Genomic DNA, 6,172 nt, shown 5'->3' with positions numbered 1-6,172 from the left:
AACTACATCATTAATACCATGGGCCGATTTTTCAAACTCAAAAAAAAAATTCGCCTCCGTATGACACACCCTACTACGTTAAGGTAGCTGTTATAGTAAATACCTGTATTTTCCAGACCTGTTGGTGATTGTTTCTTTCTGTCTGCTAAGGAAGACCATGCTTTAACCTTCTCAGGGATCCGTATGACAATTTTTCACCATAATGATGGAGTCAATACATGTGTGCTTCGATATTATTTTGACAGTCATATTACTGCCATAGCTAAAGGGTCCAGTTAGTTAGTTGTGTTCTCACATTCTCAGCTCGACGGAATAAGCTACGTATGCGTCTGTGACACTAGGCCATGGATTACATTGTAATTAAGTTTATACAAAGACAAAAATACAACTGACAACCTCACAGAGCAACAGGTGACGTACAGTACCGTATGTTAAAGGATTTAATACATTTAGGTGGTAATTTTTAGGACAGAAACTGTCATAGTTGAGATAGTGAATAATATGGAAGGGTGGGAGTCACTTTTATCTTCAGTTATAATTAGAGCTTTCTTAAGTTAGGGCATTTCACATTAGCTTCACTTGATGGAAAAACAACGATGAACTGCTATCGTGGAAAGATATTAAATATCTTAATATTGAAAGCAAACAAAGTGAAGAGATTCACGGATCGCGCATCTAGTATACTGTACTGTAAGCTGAAGAAAAACTTAACCTCTAAATGTACATACAGTAGTATATGCTGACGCCAACGACGAATACGACGACATTGACTTTGTTACAAGTATGTGGACGAAATGCAGCACCTTGGTGCTGGTGTGTGAACGAGATGCAGCATCGTGGTTGCTCGTGTGAACGAGATGCAGATCTTGGAGCTCTTGTGTGGACCAGATGCAGCATATTGTATCTCGTGTGGACGAGATGCAGCATCTTGGTATCAGGTGGACCAGATGGCATCTTGGTAGCTTGTGTGGACGAGATGCAGCATCTTGGTAGTCGTGGACGAGATGCAGCATCTGGTAGCTGTGTGTGTGGACCAGATGCAGCATCTTGGTAGCTCGTGTGGGACGAGATGCAGCATCTTGGTAGCTCGTGGACGAGATGCAGCATCTTGGTAGCTCGTGGTGGGACGAGATGCAGCATCTAGCTCGTGTGTGGACGAGATGCGATCTTGGCTGTGGTGGACCAGATGCAGCATCTAGCCTGTGTGGACGAGATGCAGCATCTTGTATGTGGACGAGATGGATCTTGTAGCTCGTGTGTGGACGAGATGCAGATCTTGAAGCCTGTGTGGACGAGATGCAGCATCTTGGTAGCTCGTGTGTGACCAGATGCAGCATCTTGGTAGCTCGTGTGTGACGAGATGCAGCATCTTGGTAGCTCGTGTGTGGACGAGATGCAGCATCGGTTGCTCGTGTGTGAACGAGATACAGCATATTGGTATCTCGTGTGGACGAGATGCAGCATCTGGTAAGCCTGTGACCAGATGCAGCATCTGGTATCTCGTGTGGACGAGATGGCATCTTGAGCTCGTGTGGGCGAGATGCAGACTTGGTATCTCGTGTGGACGATGCAGCATCTGGTATTTCGTGGTGACCAGATGCAGCATCTTGGTAGCTCGTGGTGTGACGAGATGCAGCATCTGGTAGCTCGGGGACGAGATGCAGCAGTAGCTCGTGTGTGAACGAGATGCAGCATCTTGGTATCTCGTGTGTGGACGAGATGTGCATTAGTAGCTCGTGTGGACGAGATGGCATCTTGGTATCCGTGTGGGACGAGATGCATCTGGTAGCTCGTGTGTGGACGATGCAGCATCTGGTAGCCGTGGTGTACAGATGCAGCATCTTGGTAGCTCGTGTGGACGAGATGCAGCATCTTGGTAGCTCGTGTGTGGATCACAGCATCTGGTAGCTCGTGTGTGGACGAGATGCAGCATCTTGGTAGCTCGTGGGACGAGATGCAGCATCTTGGTAGCTCGTGTGATTCAGATGCAGCATCTTGTAGCTCGTGGTGGACGAGATGCAGCATCTGGTAGCTCGTGGACGAGATGCAGCATCGTAGCGTCAGTGAACGAGATACAGCATTTGGTATCTCGTGGACGAGATGCAGCATCTTTAGCTCGGACCAGATGGACTTGGTGTGTGGACGAGATGTAGCATCTTGTAGCTCAGGTGGACGAGATGCAGCATCTTATCTCGTGTGGACGAGATGCAGCATCTGGTAGTTCGTGTGGAACAGATGCAGCATCTGGTAGCTTGTGTGTGGACGAGATGCAGCATCTTGGTAGCTCGGGGACGAGATGCAGCATCTTGGTAGCTCGTGTGAACGAGATGCAGCATCTTAGACTTCGTGTGTGGACGAGATGTATGGTAGTGTGTGTGGCGGGTGCAGCATCTTGGTAGCTCGTGTGTGGACCAGATGCAGCATCTGTAGTTTGTGTGACGAGATGCAGCAGTAGTCGGGACGAGATGCCATCTTGGTAGCTCGTGGGCAGATGCAGCATCTGGTAGCCTGTGTGACGAGATGCAGCATCTTGAAGCTCAGGTGGAACGAGATGCAGCATCTTGGTAGCTCGTGTGACGAGATGGCACTCTCGGTGGGACGATGCAGGATCTGGTGCTCGTGTGGGACGAGATGCAGCATCTAGACGGTGGGACGAGAGGCATCTTGGTAGCTCGGTGGGGACCAGATGGCATCTTGAGTCGGTGAACGAGATGCAGATCTGTGCTCGTGTGGACGATGCAGCATCTTGGTAGCTCGTGTGTGAAACGAGATGTAGCATCTTGGTAGCTCGTGACGAGATGTAGATCTGGTAGTCGTGTGGACGAGATGTGCATCTTGTAGTTGTGGGATCAGATGCAGCATACCGTGTGGGACCAGATGCCATCTTGGTAGCTCTGTGGACGAGATGCAGCATCTTGGTAGCTCGTGAACGAGATGCAGCATCTTAGCTTGTGTGTGAACGAGATGTAGCATCTTGTAGCTCGTGTGGACGAGATGTAGCATCTTGGAGCTTGTGTGACCAGATGCATCTGGTAGCTCGTGGTGGACCAGATGCACATCTTGGTAGCCTGTGGGACGAGATGCATCCAGGTGTGGACCAGCGCATCTGTAGCTCGTGTGTGGACGAGATGCAGCATCTGGTAGCTTGTGTGGAACGAGATGCAGCATCTGGTAGCTCGTGTGGAACGAGATGCAGCATCTTGGTAGCTCGTGGGACGAGATGTAGATCCAGAAATGTGTGTGAGATGCGCATCTTGTTTCCGTGTGGACGAGATACAACATATTGGTAGCCTGTGTGTGGGACGAGATACAGCATCTTGTAGCTCGTTGTGTGGACCAGATGCAGCATCTTGGTAGCTCGTGTGTGGACGAGATGCAGCATCTTATTGGACCAGATGCAGCATCTTGGTAGCTCGTGTGTGGACGAAATGCAGCATATTGGTATCTCGTGTGTGGACGAGATGTAGCATATTGGTAGCTCGGTGTGGACCAGATGTGGCATCTTGGTAGCTCGTGTGTGAACAGATGCAGCATCTTGGTAGCTCGTGTGTGAACGAGATGCAGCATCTTGGTAGCTCGTGTGGGACAGATGTAGCATCTTGGTAGCTCGTGTGTGGACGAGATGTGGCATCTTGATGCTCGTGTGGATGGAATCATCTTGGTAGCTCGTGTGGACGAGATGCAGCATCTTGGTAGCTCGTGTGTGGACCAGATGCAGCATCTTGGTAGCTCGTGTGTGGACCAGATGCAGCATCTTGGTAGCTCGTGGACCAGATGCAGCATATTGGTGCTCGTGTGTGGACGAGATGCAGCATCTTGTAGCTCGTGTGTGGACCAGATGCAGCATCTTGGTAGCTCGTGTGTGGACCAGATGCAGCATCTTGGTAGCTCGTGTGTGGACGAGATGCAGCATCTGGTAGCTCTGTGGACGAGTGCAGCATCTTGGTAGCTCGTGTGGGACGAGAGATGCAGCATCTTGGTAGCTCGTGTGTGAACGAGATGCAGCATCTTGGTAGCTCGTTGTGGACGAGATGCAGCATCTTGTAGCTCGTGTGGACGAGATGCAGCATCTTGGTAGCTCGTGTGTGGACCAGATGCAGCATCTTGGTAGCGTGTGTGGACGAGATGCAGCATCTTGGTAGCTCGTGGTGGACGAGATGCAGCATCTTGGTGCTCGTGTGTGGACCAGATGCAGCATCTTGTGCTCGTGTGTGGACGAGATGCAGCATCTTGGTGCTCGTGTGTGGACCAGATGCAGCATCTTGGTGCTCGTATGTGGACCAGATGCAGCATCTTGGTAGCTCGTGTGTGGACGGATGCAGCATCTTGGTAGCTCGTGTGTGGACGCAGCATCTTGGTGCTCGTGTGTTTACCAGATGCAGCATCTTGGTGCTCGTGTGTGGACCAGATGCAGCATCTTGGTGCTCGTGTGTGGACCAGATGCAGCACCTTGGTAGCTCGTGTGTGGACGAGATGCAGCATCTTGGTAGCTCGTGTGTGGACCAGATGCAGCATCTTGGTGCTCGTGTGTGGACCAGATGCAGCATCTTGGTAGCTCGTGTGTGGACAGATGCAGCATCTTGGTAGCTCGTGTGGACGAGATGCAGCATCTTGGTGCTCGTGTGTGGACCAGATGCAGCATCTTGGTGCTCGTGTGTGGACCAGATGCAGCATCTTGGTAGCTCGTGTGTGGACGAGATGCAGCTGGTAGGTTGGAGCAGCATCTTGGGGTCTGGATGCATCTTGGTAGCTCGTGTGAACGAGATGCAGCATCTTGGTAGCTCGTGTGTGGACCAGATGCAGCATCTTGGTAGCTCGTGTGTGTGCAGCATCTTGGTAGCTCGTGTGTGGACCAGATGCAGCATCTTGGTAGCTCGTGTGTGGACCAGATGCGGCATCTTGGCTCGTGTGTGGACCAGATGCAGCATATTGGTGCTCTGTGTGGACGGATGCAGCATCTTGGTAGCTCGTGTGTGGACCAGATGCAGCATCTTGGTAGCTCGTGTGTGGACCAGATGCAGCATCTTGGTAGCTCGTGTGGACGAGATGCAGCATCTTGGTAGCTCGTGTGTGGACGAGATGCAGCATCTTGGTGGCTCGTGTGTGGACGAGATGCAGCATCTTGGTAGCTCGTGTGTGAACGAGATGCAGCATCTTGGTAGCTCGTGTGTGGACAGATGCAGCATCTTGGTAGCTCGTGTGGACGAGATGTAGCATCTTGGTAGTCTGTGGACCAGATGCAAGCCGTGTGTGGACGAGATGCAGCACAGTAGCTCGTGTGTGGACGAGATGCAGCATCTTGGTGCTCGTGTGTGGACCAGATGCAGCATCTTGGTAGCTCGTGGTGAGATGCAGCATCTTGGTGCTCGTGTGTGGACCAGATGCAGCATCGGTGCTCGTGTGTGTGGACCAGATGCAGCATCTTGGTAGCTCGTGTGGACGAGATGCAGCATCTTGGTAGCTCGTGTGTGGACGAGATGTAGCATCTGGTGTCGTGTGTGGACCAGATGCAGCATCTTGGTGCTCGTGTGTGGACCAGATGCAGCATCTTGGTGCTCGTGTGGACCAGATGCAGCACCTTGGTAGCTCGTGTGGACGAGATGCAGCATCTTGGTAGCTCGTGTGTGGACCAGATGCAGCATCTTGGTGCTCGTGTGTGGACCAGATGCAGCATCTTGGTAGCTCGTGTGTGGACCAGATGCAGCATCTTGGCCTCGTGTGTGGACGAGATGCAGCATCTTGGTGCTCGTGTGTGGACCAGATGCAGCATCTTGGTGCTCGTGTGTGGACCAGATGCAGCATCTTGGTAGCTCGTGTGTGGGCGAGATGCAGCATCTTGGTAGTTCGTGTGTGGACGAGATGCAGCATCTTGGTAGCTCGTGTGTGAACGAGATGCAGCATCTTGGTAGCTCGTGTGTGGACGAATCAGCATCTTGGCTCGTGTGGACGAGATCAGCATCTTGGGCTCGTGTGGAACCGATGCATCTTGGTAGCTCGGTGGACGAGATGCAGCATCTTGGTAGCTCGTGTGTGGACGAGATGCAGCATCTTGGTGCTCGTGTGGACCAGATGCAGCATCTTGGTAGCTCGTGTGTGGACGAGATGCAGCATCTTGGTGCTCGTGTGTGGACCAGATGCAGCATCTTGGTATGTGTGTGGACCAGATGCAGCA

This window comes from Homarus americanus, unplaced genomic scaffold (assembly GCF_018991925.1).
Source record: "Homarus americanus isolate GMGI-L3 unplaced genomic scaffold, GMGI_Hamer_2.0 scaffold46197, whole genome shotgun sequence".
Taxonomy (NCBI): domain Eukaryota; kingdom Metazoa; phylum Arthropoda; class Malacostraca; order Decapoda; family Nephropidae; genus Homarus; species Homarus americanus.
The sequence above is the reverse complement of the archived record's forward strand: the minus strand, read 5'-3'. Positions refer to the sequence as shown.